The sequence below is a fragment of the Enhydra lutris genome, unplaced genomic scaffold, assembly GCF_002288905.1.
Source record: "Enhydra lutris kenyoni isolate GAN:26980312 unplaced genomic scaffold, ASM228890v2 scaffoldscaffold19, whole genome shotgun sequence".
NCBI lineage: Eukaryota > Metazoa > Chordata > Mammalia > Carnivora > Mustelidae > Enhydra > Enhydra lutris.
In genome coordinates this window covers 34,145,962-34,164,144 of record NW_019154103.1, presented here as the reverse complement: position 1 = coordinate 34,164,144, position 18,183 = coordinate 34,145,962, and positions in this window count along the sequence as shown.

Sequence of the window (18,183 nt, the reverse complement as noted above, 5' to 3'; positions counted from 1 at the left end):
GGGACTGTGGTTATCTTTCACATCCTGTCTTTGATAGTTTTGATGTGAAATTATACAGCTATCCACTTAACATTAGTAATTTGTTTCTGAAAGTCAGATGTCCTGTGCAAAAACCTTAACTGGGAACCTATTTCTTTTTATTTTAAATGGTGTAATTATAATATGTTACTTGTTAACCCAAACCAGTTTCCTAAAGTGTAACTGTAATATGGTAAGCAAAACTCTATTAAATAACAAAGCATAACATCGGGATGTAAATATTCATAACTTTGCTTCCTGAATCACTAAACAATATGGTTGTTAACAACTAGTTGCTTTGTCAGCAGTAACATACTGTCTTTCGTTGTTACTGCTTTTCTGCTTGCTTTTCCTCCTCCATTAAGTTCCTTAACACTTTCTCAACCTTTTTAGTTCTTCTTCTACACAACTGGGGGAAAAAGGGGCAATATGAAATATGAAAGGCACTGTGGAAATGTGACAGAGAATGATTCATACCGAGGATAATATTTCAATGTTTCTTTTATTACCAGTAGCATTTATGTGGAATATCCCTTTCATTGGTATACAGTATTCTTTTTTATTTGCTGACATGATGTTTCATGTTTCTAATGTAACTTAAGCCATTTCCTACACTTTAGTTGTTGTTATTGGTAAAAATGTTATATTGAGTTTTGGGGTGCTAAATAAAACATTTCTTACATAAATCTCAGTTGAAACATTGTTTTGAGAGATATGTATGTTGTTTGATATTGGAGAATTAAATATGAGAGGGAATTTATTCAGAAAACATCAATCAGGGAAATGTTCTGTGGAGTATGTCTGAAACGGCTTTATGAAATAACTTGGGTAACTTCTCTTTTTTTCTTCTCCAAAAATTTTAGGATAATGTCAGAATTAATTTTTTTAATTTTAAAAATAAACCACATACTTTTATTTTTATTTATTCATTTATTAGAGATTTTGTTTGTTTGTTTGACAGAGAGAGGGAAAGCACAAGCAAGGGGACCGGCAAGCAGAGGGAGAGGGAGAAGCAGGCTCCTTGCCGAGCAGGGAACCCGCTGTGTGGCTCAATCCTAAAACCTCATACTTTTAAAACTATCTGGATCTAGTGTTTTCTTTGTGGGAAGAAGTTTTGTTTTTGTTTTTGTTTTTTAAAGATTTTATTTATTTATTTGACAGATAGAGATCACAAGTAGGCAGAGAGGCAGAAGCAGGCTCCCTGCTGAGCAGAGAGCTTAATGCAGGGATTGATCCCAGGACCCTGGGATCATGACCTGAGCCAAAGGCAGAGGTTTTAGACCACCAAGCCACCTAGGCACCTCTCTTTGTGGGAAGAAGTTAAACTACTGATTCAGTTTCTTTAACGACTATAGGACCATTCAGGTTTTTTCTTCTTTAGTCATGTTTGCTAAGTCGTCTTTCCTAGGAACATGTCCATTTCTGCCACGTTTTTGAATTTGTTGGCAGATAGTTTTTCATTATTCTTAGTTTTTTTTCCCTCACACCAACCAGTTCACTGATTCTTTGACATCAACTGGGTGTCGAATAATACCCTGGAATTAGCATCAGACCCCACAGGTTAAGAGCTCACTCCCACAAGACTACCCCCATTTAATTTGCTAGCGGCAATGGGGTGGCCAGGCTATTCACACTTTTGCCCAGCCAGAAATTTGAGGGTTAACATGACCCTCCCCCCCCCCCCACCTCAGGTTTGATAATTCACTATAATGACTCAGGTGTTTGGAAAACACCTTATTTACTATTACCGGTATATCATGGAGATTACAACTCAGAAACAGCCCAATGGAAGAGATGAATAGTGCAAGTTGAGGTGTGGGGTGGAGCATGGAGCTTCTATGCCTTCTCCGGGCTTGCCACCCTCCCAGCACTTGGATGTGTTAACTTATCCATAAGCTCTCTGAACCTCCTTGCTGAGGAATTTTTATGGAGATTCCACTATGCAGACATGATTGGTTAAATCACGGGTTATTGGTGATCGAACAAAATTTCCAATCCCTCCCACTTCTCCAGAGATGGGGGTGGGTGGGTAGGGCTGAAAATTCCAGTTCTCTAGTTGCATGGTTGGTTCCTCTGGCAAGCGGCCCCAGTCCTGAAGGGAGACCGCCAAGAGTCGCTTTAATGACATAAAGTTTGTTCGTTTTCAAGATTGCTTTGGCTATTTGGGGTCATTTGTGGGTTCCTAAAAATTTTAGGTTTGTTTGTTCTATTTCTGTGAAAACTGCCCTTGGAATTCTATTGGGAGTTGTATTGAATCTGTAGATTATTTTGGGTGATATGGACATTTAACAATGTTAATTCTTCTCATCTGTGAGCACTGAGTATCTTTCCACTTATTTGTGTCTTCTTCAACTTCCTTTATCATTGTCTTACAGTTTTCAGTGTACAGTGTACAGGTCTGTCACTTCCTTGGTTAAGTGTATTCCTAGGTATTTTCTTCTTTTTGCTGCAATTGTAAATGTGATTGTTTTCTCTCTTTCTTTTTTTAAAGATTTTATTTATTCATTTGAGAGAGAGAGCGAGAGAGAGCGCGCACAAGCAGCGGGCAGAGGCAGAGGTAGAAGTATTCTCTCTTCTGAGGGGGGAGCCCAACACGGGACTTGATCCCAGGACCTGGAGATCATGACCTGAGCTGAAGACAGACGCTCAACCATCTGAGCCATTCAGGTGCCCCAGTGTGATTGTTTTCTTAATTTCTCTTTTTGTTAGTTTTATGTATAGAAACACAACTGATTTTTGTATAATGATTTTGTATCTTGCAGGCTTACTGAATGTATTTATTAGTTCTAAGCTTCTTGGTGGTCTTTAGAGTTTTTCCATATATATTATGTCATCTGCAAATAGAGACAGTTTTACTTCTATTTTGATTTGGATGCCTTCTATTTCTTTTTCTTGCCTAATAGCTCGAGCGATGGCTTCCAGTACTCTGTTAAATAAAAGTGGCAAGAATGGGCATCCTGGTCTTCTTCCAAGAGAAGAGGCTTTCAGTTTTTCACCGCTAAATATGATGTTAGCTATGGGCTTGTCGTATGTGGCCTATATGGCATATCATGTCATTATGTTGAGATAATGTTCCCTCTATTACCGCTTTGAGAGTTTTATCATGAATCACTGTTGAATTTTATCAAATGCTTTTTCTGCATCCTTTGAGATGACCCTACAATTTCTATCCTTCATTTTGTTAATGTTGCATATCATATTGATTGATTTGCGGATATTGACCCATCCTCACATCCCTGGAATAAATCCCACTTGATCATGGTGTATGGTCCTTCTAATGCGCTGTTGAGTTCGGTTTGCTAGTATTTTTTTTTAGAATTTTTTCATCTATGTTCATCAGGGATATTAGCCTGTAATTTTCTTTTCTTATAGTGTCCCTTTCTGGTTTTGGTATCAAGGTAATGCTGGTGTCATAAAATGAGTTTGGGAGTCCTCCTTCATTTTCTATTTTTTTGGAGGAGTTTAAGAAGGATTGGTATTAATTCCTCTTTAAATGTTTGGTAAGTGGTTGGCCGGTTAGCTCAGTTGGTTAGAGTGTGGTGCTAATAAATGTTTGGTAAAATTCACCAGTAAAGTTATGTGGCCCTGGACTTTTGTTTTTTCAATCATTCATTCATTCATTCATTCACTTATTTATTTATTTATTATGTTCAATTAGCCAACATATAATACAACATTTGTTTCTGATGTAGTGTTCAGCGATTCATTAGTTGTGTATAACACCAGTGCTCATCTGGACTTTTTTTTTTTAAAGATTTTTTAAATTTATTTGACAGACAGAGATTACAAGCAAGCAGAGAGGCAGGCAGAGAGAGAGGAGGAAGCAGATCCCTGCTGAACAGAGAACCTGATGCGGGGCTCTATCCAGGACCCCAGTACCATGACCTGAGCCGAAGGCAGAGGCCCTAACCACTGAGCCACCCAGGCGCCCCTGGACTTTTGTTTGTTAAGAGGTTTTTGACTACTAATTCAATCTCTTTATTAGTATTGGTCTGTTCAGATTTCCTATTTCTTCATGATTCAGTCTGGTAGGTTGTATGTTGCTAGGAATTTATCTTTTCTTCTAGGTTGCCCAATTTTTTGGTGTATATTTGTTCATAGTAGTCTCTTATGATCCTTTGCATTTCTGTTTATTAGTTGTGACATCTTTTTCATTTTTAATTTTATTTGAATCTTCTTTTATTATTTTTTTTTCCTGTTGAGTCTAGCTAAGGGTTTGCCTATTTTATTTGTCTTTTCAGAGAACTAGTTCTTAGTCCTTTGATCTTTTCTACTGTCTTTTTACTCTCCATTTCATTTATTTTTTGCCCTGATCTTTATGTCCTTTTTTCCTACCAAGTTTGGGCTTCATTTATTCTTTTTTTAGTTCCTTAAGGTATAAAGTTAGGTTGTTTATTTGAGATTTTTTTCATTTCTTACTGTAGGCACTTACTGCTATGAACTTCACTCTTATTCTGCTTTTGCTGAATCCCATCGGTTTTGGTTGTTATATTTCCACTTTCATTTGTCTGAAAAAAAAATATATATGTGTGTGTGTGTGTGTATATATATATACACATATATATATAGTGAGAGAGAGCACATGAGCTGGAGGGTAGGGGCAGAGGGAGAGGGGAGAATCTTAAGTAGGCTCCATGCTCTGTGTGGACCCCAGTGTGGGGCTCGATCTCACAACCCTGAGATGATGACCTGAGCTGAAATCAAGAGTTGGACACTTCACTGATTGGGCCATCCAGGTGCCCTTATATGAAGATATTTTTCATTTATCTTTTAGTTTCTTCTTTGACCATTGGTTACTCAGTAACATGTTTAATCTCTACATATTTGTGAGTTTTCCAGTTTTCTTCTTAAAATTGATTGCTAGTTTCATGCCACTGGAGTTGGAAAAGATGGTTGATATGATTTCAGTCTTCTAAATTTATTAAGACTTATTTTGTGGCCTGACATATGGTCTGTCCTGGAGAACATTTCATGTGTGATTGAGAAGAATGTGTATTCTACTACTTTTTGATGGAATGGTTCCGTAAATGTCTATTAAGTTCCTCTGGTCTAATGTGTAGTTTAAGTCCAGTGTTTCCTTATTGATTTTCTGTCTGTACTATCTATTCATTGATAAAAATGAGATATTGAAGTCCCCTACTATTATTGTTTGCTCTCTCTTACCCCCTTTATTTATGTTTGTATTTGTTTTATATATCTTAGGTCTCCTATGTTGGGTCAGTATTTACACAAATATTTACAATTGTCATATCCTTTTCTTGCATTCACACTCTATCATCATATCATGACCTTCTTTGTCTCTTATTAGTCTTTGTCTTAAAGTTTGTTTTGTCTCCTATATCAACCTTTGTTTTCTTTTCTTCTCCAGGTTAAGGAGTATCTTTTTCTATCCCTTTACTTTCAGTCTATGTGTGTTCTTAAAAGTGAAGTGAGTGTCTTATAGGCAACATACTTTTGGGTCTTCTTCTTCTTATTATTATTATTAATTTTATTTTTAAGTAATCTCTACACCCAGTGTGGGACCTGAACTTACAACCCCAAGATCAGGAGTTGCACACTTGGGATGCCTGGGTGGCTCAGTTGGTTAAGTGGCTGCCTTTGGATCAGGTCATGATCCCAGGGTCCTGGGATTGAGTCCTGCATCAGGCTCCTTGCTCAGCAGGGAGCCTGCTTCTTCCTCTGTCTGCTGCTCCCCCTGCTTGTGTTCTCTCTTTCCATCTCTATGACAAATAAATAAATAAAATCTTTAAAAAAAAATCTTAAAAAAAAAAGTTGCATACTCTACCAACTGAGCCAGCCATGTACCCTGGGTCTTATTTTTTAGATCTGTTCAACTATGTTTTATCTTTTGATTGGATAATTTAGCCCATTAACATTTAAAGTAAATATTGGTAGGTATGGACTTAATGCCAGTTTGTTCATTGCTATCTGGCTATTTTACAGTTTTTTTATTCTTTTGCTCTTTTCTTGCTTTCTTCCTTTGTGATTTGATACTTTCCTGTAATGGTATATGCTTAGATTCCTTTCTCTGTATCTTTTGAGTATTTACTGTAGGCTTTTGTTTTGTGGTTACCATGAGGCTTATGGAAAACATCCTAGAGTTATAACAGTCTATTCTAAGCTGATAACAATTAAGTTTAAATGCATTCAAAAACTACATTTTTACCTCCCTCTCTCATACTTTATATTTTTGATGTCACAATTTATATCTTTTTTACATATATATCCATTAACAAATTATTATAGTTACAGTTTTTTTAAATTACTTTTGTCTTTTAACTTCATGCTAGATTTGTAAATGATAAACCCATCACCATTACTAGATTATTCTGAGTTTAGCTATGTATTTACCTTTACTGGTGAGATTTATACTTTCAAATGTTTTCCTGTTGCTAATTAGTGCCCTTTCATTTCCGCTTAAGGAAGTCACCTTAACAATTCTTCTAAGGCCAGTGTGGTGGTGATGAACTTCTTAAGCTTTTGCTTATCTGAATAACTCTTTATCTCTCCTTCAGTTCTGAAGGACAACTTTGCTAGATAGAACATTTTTGGTTGGCGGTTTTTTCCTTAAACACTTTGAATATGTTGTGCCATTCTTTTCTGTCCTGCAGATTTCCTGCTAATAGTCTCATAGGGGTTCCCTTGTATGTAACACCTTGTTTTTCCCTTGCTGCTTTTAAGATTCTCTTCTTAGTTTTAACTTTTGACACTTTAATTATGTGTCTTGGCATAGGTCTTCTCACTTCTCATAGGTCTTCATTTTATTGGACGTCTCTGGGATTCCTGGATCTGAATGTCTTTTTCCTTTCCAAGATAGGGAAGTTTGTTTGTTTGTTTGTTTGCTTGCTTGCTTGTTTTGTTTTGAGTTTTGTTTGTTTGTTTGTTTGCTTAGGATAGGAAGTTTTCAGCCATTATTTCTTTAAATAAGTTTTCTGTCCCTTTCTCTCTCCTCCTTTTTGGATCTCCTATCATGCAAATATCAGTCTGATTAATGATATCCCCTAAGTCTCTTAAGCTGTCTTTATCCTTTTTCCTTTTGCTCCACTGATTGGATGAATTCCACTACTCTGTCTTTAAGTAATTGATCCTTTCTTCCACTGCAACCAGTCTGCTGTCGAACCCCTCAACTGAGTTTTTCAGTTCAGATTCTGTGTTCCTTAGCTCTGTGATTTCTGTATGGTACTTTCTTATATTTTCTAACTCTTTGTTAAAATTCTCGCTTTTTCATGCATTGTTCTTACTTCAGCGAGCATTTTTATGACCATTATTTGAATATTTGAACTCTTTGTGAGGTTTATCACTTATTTTTATTTCATTACATCTTTTTCTGATGTTTTGTTCTTGTTCTTCTTCTTCTGTTTTTTCATTCTTCTTGACTCTTTGTGCTGGTTTCTATGCCTTAGGTAAAATAGCCACATCTCCTAGCTGTCTTGTGTGGGAGATGAACCTTATTGTTCAACCCTGCCCTAGCTATTGGCTTCTATCAAATCTTTGTGGTTGTCTAAGCAGTCTTGTTTGTTCTTAGTGGCTCCCAATATTGAAGATGTGTCAGAACCTGCCAGTGTCCCAAAGGGGAAGATCTCAGTCAGCTCCTAGATTCAGGCTTATAGGCCACTGGACCTTTGGGCAGCAGTTTTTAAAGTATGCAAATATACCTGTATCAGGGGAAGACTGGGGTCTGGGCATTTCTGTCTGTGGCCTCATTAGCACTGTGCCCTGAGAGGATAGCTGGCCAAGAACTATTACAGTTTTGTGGAACCTGCCAATGTAAGCCCTACTCACCACCAGAGCCAGGTGATGAAGGGGCATTATTTGGATGGCAGCCACAAAAACTGGGACCCCAGATATGTATATAAGCTCCTTTCCTAGAAATATTGGCAACCTGGAGTGAGGCAGCAGGAGAGCACAAAGTGCTGTCTACCAGCCTCCCTGGTCTCTGGAGAATACAGTAGTCAACTCATTGTGTGCTAAATTAGAAGCTTACCATGTAGGCTGTCTCTATTAAGATATACAAAAAGGCCTCTTTCACAGAAAGACTGGGCATATTCTCTGGGTCTGTGTTGGGCCCTCAGGAGTTTGCTATGGTGAGTTCTTACCAGCACTTTAAGAAGTCTCTCTTAGTTTTCTATAGCTCTGTTGGTCTCATGTATACAATCCCCATTGGCTTTTAAAAATAGGTGTTTTGGGCATCCATTTCTCAGGTGGAGGTTTTAAAAGTTAGGGCATCACATGTAAAATCAAAGCCTTTCATTCCTCAGTGAGAATTTTGGAGTTGAAAGTTCCAGGCTGGCTGTGTGTTGCTGCACCAGGGGTGGGGTTTATGGGGAGATTATTAGCCTCTCCTATCTGGTTTGATGTGAGTCCTTTGTCATTTGTCATTTACTGTGTGGGAGCCACTCAGGTAGTTTCTGGATTTCTTTCAGAGGCACACGTTCTATATGTACCTGTAGGTTTGGTGTGTTCATGGGAGGATGTGAGGTCAAGAGCCTCTTTATATTGCCATCTTAAACCAGATCCAAACATTGAATTTCTAATGTCAGTTATTAGAAATTATTTTTTTGGAATTTCTTTTTGGTTCTTTTTCAGAGATACAGGTTATTTGTGATATTTTTTGTTCCTTTGCAATATACACTCTTTTATTTCTTGAAATATATTAAACATACTCATTTGATATTCTGTAGGTAAAAAATTTGCATAGTTTAACTCTCTTTCAATTCATTATCACTTGTCCATTTTCTCATAGGTTTGTGATTTTTTTAAAAAAGTTGTAACCATTTGGGTCTGTTCTTCTAGAAAGGATTATATGTTTGTTATTGGTGGGTATTTAGGGTACTGCTAACCTGGAAACATTCTCAGACTATCCTAGCCATACCACATAAGATAGGATGTACCCTATCCTACATGAGCAGCGACTTGTGTTAATAATTTTCAAGGGAAACTACCCCCCACACCCCATTTTATCCTTCTTGATAATACTTAGGCCTATTATCTCTATTGATTGTCTCTGTAGGGTGAATGCTCCCCCTACCCCTGTAACATAATTCACTTACTAAGGATGTTGCTTTCGATGGTACATAACCTTATGCATGGGTCATGCATGGGAAGTTCTGTTTCCCACCTTGCCCAGGCTTAATGTCTTATCATCTATCTCCCATATGGCTCTATGAAGCCTAAGTCCTAAGCCACCAAGGATAGATAAATGTCCCCACCAAATGCCAGCTCCAGAACTTCTTTGATTTCTTGCTATCTTTTACCTGTGGACTTGAGGACTTCCCTTTTTTCAACCAACTCAGCCATTCATTTAGAATGATATTTAAAATTACTTTATCCAATGCTGGTGTAGCCGCTCTTGAAAACAGTATGGAGGTTCCTCAAAATGTTAAAAATAGAACTACCCTATGATCCACCAATTGTACTACTAGGTATTTGTCAAAAGTATACAAACATAGTGATTCAAAGGAGCACATGCACTCCAATGTTTATGGAAGCAATGTCCACAATTGCCAAAATATGGAAAAAGCCCAGATGTCCACTGACAGATGAATGGATAAAGATGTGATACACACACACACACACACACACACACACACACACACACACACTGGAATATTACTTAGCCATCCAAAAGAATGAAATCTTGCCATTTGCAACTATATGGATGGAACTAGAGGGTATTATGCTAAGTGAAATAAGTCAATAAGGAAAAGACAAATACTGTATGATTTCACTCATATGTGGAATTTAAGAAAAAAAAACAGATGAACATAGGTAAAGGGAAGGAAAAATAAAATAAGATAAAAACAGAGGCAAGCCATAGAGACTCTTAAATATAGGGAACAAACTGGGGGTTGCTGGAGGGGAGGTGGGTGAGGGGATGGCGTTACTCGGTGATGGGCATTTAGGAGGGGATTTGATATAATGAGCACTGGGTATTACGTGCAACTGATGAATCACTAAACTCTACCCTGAAACTAAAAAAAAGAAAAATAATACTTTATCCAGCATTTTAAATTATTCTGAATGAGGGGGTTTCTCTGCATATCTCTCCTGCCATATTGCAGGCACAAAACACCTTTTGAGTTTCTTCATCAATTTGTTCCTTGAAAAAACCATCCAGCTTAAGAACATCAGAAGAGCTTATCACTAATCCTGCTTTTTCTACTAATAACCTATATGTAAAGGTAGTAATTCTTCCCAAAATAATTCCTAATTTAGAGCAATTCTCACTAAGTCTTTTTTTAAAAGTAACTTGGTCAAATTTGGGGGGAACCTAACAAAATTATTCTGAAGTTCTTATTTGGAATAAGAAACTGATGAGAATAGCTAGAGCAGTTTAGAAAAAGAATAGTAATGGTGGATGATTAATTCCTTCCTTAATATTAAGTATTAAACATGTTCCAATATTAAATATTAAATATTATATAAATATAATATAAATATAAATATTAAATATTAAGCCATATTTTAATCTAATTAGATCAGTATGGTAATGACAGAGGTACTCATCTGTCATTTGAATAAAAGATAGAACTCATAGTAGTTCTGAGTACTTGTTAAATCTTGGTATGTCTTAAAGCAAACTTCCCAAATTAACAGAGAAGTGTAGGCTTAACCCACACATGTTGCTGGCAAGAGTGATTTGTCATTAAAAAAAAAAAAGTTTTAATTGATGTAAAGCAAAATAAGGCCTATGTAGTTTAAAGAATTAAATGAAAGAAAAGTCAAATAATAGAAAAGCTAAGTAAAAATACTTGCTTGATTGTTGAAAGGGCTTACCAAACTGGAAAATCAATGGCTATTTTTGGAAGGTGGCAAGCAACTGGTGACAGTGAATGATGAGGCAGTAGAGTGATTTATCTGACTTTGATCATTAGAAAGCATTACCTTTCAAAATAATATAAATAAATTTTATTTTAAAAATAAATACATGAGGGGGCGCCTGGGTGGCTCAGTTGGTTGAGCGACTGCCTTCGGCTCAGGTCATGATCCCGGACTTCCGGGATCGAGTCCCGCATCGGGCTCCCAGCTTCTTGGGGAGTCTGCTTCTCCCTCTGACCTTCTCCTCTCTCATGTTCTCTCTCACTCATTCTCTCTCAAATAAATAAATAAAATTTTTTAAAAAAATAAATAAATAAATGGAAGGAATATGGAAATAATAGATAAACTTAATTTGGCAAAATTTAAAAATTTTCTATCTTTAGTAATTAAAGAGAAATTCCATGTTTTAAATTGCCTAAATTCTTATAATAAATATGATTGTAACAAATACAATCTGTAATAATAAAATAATTCATGTTAATCCATGTGAACACTGAAAATCCAGCAAAATCAAGGGTAAAAGGAGCTATTTTACAAAAGAGAAACCTGAATTATAAAATATACCAAGAAATATTTGGGCCTTAAGAAATTCTATGAAAAATATTTTTGTAACACTACTGATTTCTAATAATACTCTTTGATCCCTAAATTTCCAGTTTGTTTTTCTGGTATTTATGTGACTTTTTTTTTTTTAAACTAAAAGCTAGGAATGCCTATGTTTAGAGAGGATTTGTCTCTTTCTTTAATTTTTTTCTTATTTTGGGAGTTTTGATTGAGCTTACATTTTTTTCATAGATTTTTCATTGTGAGTATACTAATTAGTAATGCTTAATGTGTTCATATATATAAATGGTGTGTTTGAGTAAGATGTGGTTTCTCCTAACTTGGTTGACAAAGACTTATGTAAAATTTTTTCTGCACCACCATTTTGTAGAAAACTCTGACTTGTCGATGACCGTGTTACTGAAAACTGCTAACTGAATACTAATTGAAATTCCTTTATGGGTCTGATTTAGTACTAGCAAGATGCCACCAGGTGGCAGTATAAGCCAAGCACAGAATCGTCACTCCACTTCACAGTTGCGCTTTAACTGCAATGAAATTTAGGAATTGAATATCCGCGTTTGAGTAGACTCACTCCATCTTCCTAGGTGTTTTGTAAACCTGGCTTTAAACTAGTTTTTCAGAAGTGAGGCTTTGATTTAAAAAATTTTTTTTGGTCATGTTGCACAGGAAAGACCTGTCTTAATATGTTACTTTGAGGAACCCAAAAGAACATCTTCTGGATTCCAGTCCAGACAAGAATGAAGCCTCTTTGAGTGCTAAGATTCTAAGTGCTAAGTGCCACAGAACTGTAGGTCCTAAGCCAATCAGATAAATCAGATAAATAAAGCTGGTGCTTTAGTCAGGAGCCAGTCTGCCAGGAAATATACATGGCAACTGGGGTTGAATTATTCATAGACACTTTTTTTTTGTGGGTTAGACAGCTCAATCTGTCTACATTTTTTTTTTTTTTAAGTCAGGTAGGACTTGATTGCAGTGCTTAGTCACATATCTGGAAATAAATAGCTGCTAGATAAAAATATATGATTTTTTATTTTTATGACTAAATATATATGGCATGTGTTTCATGTCCATACATTTCCAAGGGTATTTTTAGAGACATCTGTTTCCATATCAGTAACTGTGCTCTTTCACGGTGCTAGAGTCTTTCTTTGGGGGAGCGGAGAGCAGCACTGGGGGATGTTTGGTAAGACAGGTGCTCCTGAGGGGCAGAGAATAGCTCAAACAGCTCAAAATCCAAAACCTGGGATTCTAATGAGTGGATTTAGTGATATTAATGTTAATATTTGTTTTAGCCACTGAAAGAGAATTTCCAGCTGCTCTATTAGAGATAAGAAGTCTCTCAGCTGAATAAATTAAGTCCTTCCTACTGAGACAACTTGAAAGTGAGCACCCATGGGTCTGCAGGGATCTGTGAGAAATCATGGAGAGCCCCAAAAGGCCTGAAAGTCCGAAGTGTGAGGATTCTGATCCTTGAAATTTTCAAAAGGAGAAGAAGTTATTTCAGTAAACTGTGGTCTATAATAATAAATGTGGTCTCAATTCTGTAGTATCAAATGAATGATTGGTGAGCCCTAAGCAGCATTACTTACTCATGAGAAACTAGAATGGGCTTAACACCCATCACAGCAGACTTTCTTTTTTAGCCAAGTGTCCAGAGCTGGGAAGGGTGGAGAACCTAGAAATCTGAATTTGAGTAAGGTGCTTGGCAAGGTTTCTCATAACACACCTCTGGCTGAAGTGAGGTGTAAGTGTCGTTAATGTATATCGATAATTAATTCATCAGCTACCAAGGTGGTGCCATTTATTAGAATGATGTCAAATGATGTCTCTAGGGACGTCTTTGGCCTTTTTTCTTTAATCCTTTTTATTCGTGATTTGGATGAAGATGTGGAAGACCTTCTGATAAAATTTGAGATGATAAGTTAGAATAAATTAAATGGTCAAATCTGAGTTCTAAAATCTTAGGCTGGTTGAACTTGGTAAGCGTTAGAAGAATGATTTTAAAGCAAATATATGTAAAGGCTACTCCCTTCGTCCTTACAACAGCGCATATACGGGGTAAGTCATACCTTAGCTGTAGCACATCTAGAAGAGACTTAAGGGAATATAGCTGGCAGTGAATATAGGAACAGTCAGCTGTGTACCATGGCTGTCAGCAGAGTAAATGTTAATTTAGGTTTAATTTTTTAATTTTTTAATTTTATTTATTTGACAGAGATCATAAGTAGGCAAAGAGGCAGGCAGAGAGAGAGAGGAGGAAGCAGGCTCCCTGCCGAGCAGAGAGCCCCATGCGGGGCTCGATCCCAGGACCCTGGGATCACGACCTGAGCCGAAGGCAGAGGCTTTAACCCACTGAGCCACCCAGGCGCCCCTAATTTAGGTTTTATTATTCACAAAGTGTTACATGGCAAAGGAGAGAGATGTCCCCTCTTCTACTGGTGGGACCACTCTTGCTTCAAGTCTGGGTGCTCAAGTGGGGCATAGACAGGCCAGGGACTGTTCCAGAAGGAGTCAAGCAAGATATTAAGAGTTGTAGAAGCCGTTATAAAGGGCATGGCTGAAGGAACCTGGGTATTTAGAAAATGCAATATCAGAAGGTGGAGTGACACTGGCTTCACATTTTGGAAGTCTGTCTTGTGAGAAAGGGGTTAGACTTGTTCTGTGTTCAAATTAGGGTCAGGGGGGTAGAAACCTTAAAGAGACAGTTTTGCGTTTCATGTAATGACTCTCTGGTGGTTGGAAGCAACCCTAGATGGGAACAAAATTTCAAAAGATGGTGATTTCTCTGTCATTAGAGTGTTCAAGCATGAATGGGTAAGAACTTGGAAATGTCTTAGCAACTGATAGATAGTTGAATGAATTTAAAATCCAATTCTGGACTTACGGTTATTTTCTTAACCTGTTATTAAGCTAAAAGGAATCCTTAAGAAAAGGCACCTTTGAACAATTCTCAATATTAATTTATCCCAATAATCCTAATATATCTTTTTTCTTTCTTTTCAGTGTCTTCAGATAGCAGAGGCGGTATCAAGATTTAAAATGTGACCTTTATTCCTCTTGTCTCAGAGATATGGTCAAAGCCCCAATGCCAAGGTAAACACAGTAGATACAAAGTACTTCTAAATTCTAAAGCGATGACCTAAGCAGGTCATGTCAAATGATTGCGTAACCAGTTCTGCCCGTATTAGCCCATTGCTTACCTCTGGGGTTGGAGTTGAAGAGTTGGTGGTATCTTGAGAGTCACTGATGTGCGGCAACACACCCATCCCCTCATGGGGAACCGCTGGGATAATATGACATGTATGCCCTGGAATTGGAGCGACTCAGGACAGTGACGCCCACTAAGACTTTGGCTAGAGTTGCCCATGCCTAGCAGTGGCTCATAAGAGAGAGATGGCTTTGGTGGGAACAGTCTTCCCCACCATAGAAGGGGTGTGGCAAAGGTGTGTGTTTCCTCTAGTCCAGAAGTGGGGTTATTTCTAGGGAGACCTTGCCCAGCAGGGTTGGCTGGGGGGTGGATTGCCAGCAATCGGGGCTGGTGGGGGAGACTATTAACAGGCAGTAACAGGAGGCCAAGGAGAAGAGGTTAAGAGAAATAACTAAAGCCATACTATCTAGGTTCAGATTCTGGCTCTGTTCATTTTTTGCTGTGTGATCAGGGTCAGAGGTAGAGCAAGAAAGGCAGAAGCACCTAACCCCACAGGCCTGCGTCTTAGGAAGAGAGCTCATGGGAACCAGTTTAAATTCAATAAGATTTTGGAATTTCAACAGTAAATAAGAGTCTTCTAAAATACTCAAGTAAGATTATTCTTGCAATTTAAAGGGGCAGAGAGAGCTATGGGACCTTCCATTCAAGGGTTTAGAAACGGAGTCCAGAAAGCAGGTTTGAAGAGACTGTGGAAAAAGAAATAAAGCTGCCTTCTGCTTGCATCCTGTGTAGATAGTGGAAATGCCAGAGCCGTGGGTGGGTTCTAGCCATGATTTTGTCACCGAATAACAGTGTCCATAGCTAGTCACCCTGCCTCTTTGGGTCCCAAGTTTCTTCACCTGTAGAAATTCTCTTGCTTTCTTTTAGCCATGTAGTTCTGTTTCCATTTTCCTTCACAGGAAAGGTATGCAATATATGTCATATATAAAAATAAACACTTACAAATACTAAATTTATCTATATATATGTCATAGATATATATAAATAGATACATATATATACTAAATGTATATACTAAATGTAGATACATGTATATGCTAAATATATCTGACATATATATATATATATTTTTTTTTTTTTTTAATTTATTTGACAGACAGAGATCACAAGTAGGCAGAGAGGCAGGCAGAGAGAGAGAGAGGAGGAAGCAGGCTCCCTGCAGAGCAGAGAGCCTGATGTGGGGCTCCATCCCAGGACACTGGGATCATGACCTGAGCCGAAGGCAGAGGCTTTAACCCACTGAGCCACCCAGGTGCCCCTGACATAGATATATTTAGATGCATACATACATTTAATATTTATAAATACTTATATATAGACACATTTGGTATTTATAAATATGATCTCTATATAAATACACTTAGTATTTATATATATTTATTTATACCCAGAACTTTTTTCAGAAAAGATTTCATTAACTGAATTGCATTTTCTAGTGGCATACTGATTGTGTTCTGTGCCTAAATACGGTGTTAAGGTTATCTTCTGTGTTTCTCCAGTAGTTTTCCTCCGCTAAACTTTATACAGATAAGCTTAATAAGAGATGGCATTTGGAGCACATATATTTTTCGAGTCTTACCCATTTTAATTCTGTTGATTCAGTCTACATGTGGTTTTTATATTTTATAGCTGAAGAGTCACAGGCAAACTAAATTGAAGGAGGTAAAAGGGATGTTGGTTAAACACAATTAAGTATTAAAGAATTCCTCACACCTCTTAGAATTCATGACATAGTTCTGCATGTTCTTGCTCACGTATGCAACAAAAAAGAGCCTTAGTTTGTCCTTGAATTTTAAGTTTCCTCATAACACCACTGCCCTATAAGGTAATATAATTATCTGCTAATTCCTGTCAGAGTCTGTGACATGACCTGGAAGGGGTTGGCACAACCAAATCATTGCTTTAAATAGTTTGTTTATTTATTTATTTTTTAAAAAGACTTTATGTTTATTTGTTTAGAGCAATTTTAGGTTGACAGCAAAATTAAGAGGAAGGCACAGGGAGATTTTCCACATGCCTCCTGTACCACGCCCCCGACACACACAGCTTCCCCCATGATCAGCAGCTCCACCAGAGAAGGGCATTTGTTACAGGCTTTTTTTTAAATTTTATTTTTATTTTATTTTTTTCAGTGTTCCAGAATTCATTGTTCATGCATCACACCCAGTGTTCCATGCAATACGTGCCCTCCATAATACCCACCACCAGGCTCACCCAACCCCCCACTCCCCTCCCCTCCAAAACCCTCAGTTTAGTTATTTAAAGTTATACAGTAATGTGTGCTTTTCAGTCCAGACGGAAAGGAGACATTGATCAGAACATCATAGAACAGACAAAACGAGAAGGTAACATATATCTTAATCTGTCAGTTCTTTGCTGGAATCCCTCATTTCTGGATTGATCTCTTGAACAATAGCAATAGTTTGTTATCAGTTATACTGGATTGTGCATTTATTAGTTTTAAATTTTATGAGACATTCAGTCTTTGCACTGATACTGAAAGAAGGATTTTCGAAGTTGAGCACTCTGTGTGTATTGTGTATTTATACACATAGCAGCGTCTGTGTCATCCATGAGCCAGGGCAGCAGTGCCAACAACCGGGGCACCCATGGCTCCAAAACCTGTAACTTGAGATGTCTTTGCTCTTTGCATCCAATTTAGGTTTAAATGATCTCTGAGTTTTCTTCTGTCACCACAGTCTGATGGTTCAGCTCACATGAGATGTCATCTTTAAAGCTTAGGTATAAATTCAGCCATAGCAGCTTAAGCCTCTAAAATCTCAGCCTTCAGGACACCAAAAACCCTGTTAGAATGCAATGCAAATATTTGTAGGTTGGTGAGAGAATGGAAAGTCAAGTGTAATAAAGTGCTTTTCCTTAAAGGTACACGTACATTAATTTAATTTCCCTTGTGTTCCTGGAACTGCTCCATACCATGGCGGTTAAGAGGATTATAAGGAGTATAATTACAGAGAAAGAAGTAAACAAGGAGCCTGAATTTGGTTTCAGAGGGCAGTTTATTTTCTGCCTTACTGGACTATAGACCAAGGCCGAAGATCTAGGCCAGTGGTGATAAGGGGCAGTTGCACACATAATGAATTCAAGGGGGGCAACAGCACATCTTCTTATTCCAGACTTCTGGTATTATTTTTGCAACCCAGCATGTTTCCTCTTCTTTCCTACTCTTTCAGTACTGCCTCTACTGCCTTTCTTTACACAAGGATTGGCGTAAGACCTGATGGGGTCAGAGAGCCCCATCGCCTGGCCATTGTGATTGGTTCAGATGTGATGCATGAGTCAAGCTGGGCCAATGAGAGCCCTTGCCTGGGACTTTCTTATAGTGGAGGCAATAGGAAAACCTGCTTTTGTTCCTGTATTCCTAGAAATGGAAGAGTAGCTGCGGATGGCTCATTTTATCACCCTGTGGAGCAGGCCTTCTGCAATTGTCAGAATGAGGTCTACACCAAGAGAGACAAAGAGGAGAGGAGAGAAATGGTTGTGTTGTTTGAGGTCTGGCCCTAGGTCTGTCTGATGTTAGCTCCTCTGCTAATTCCTTTTGCATATCATATGGG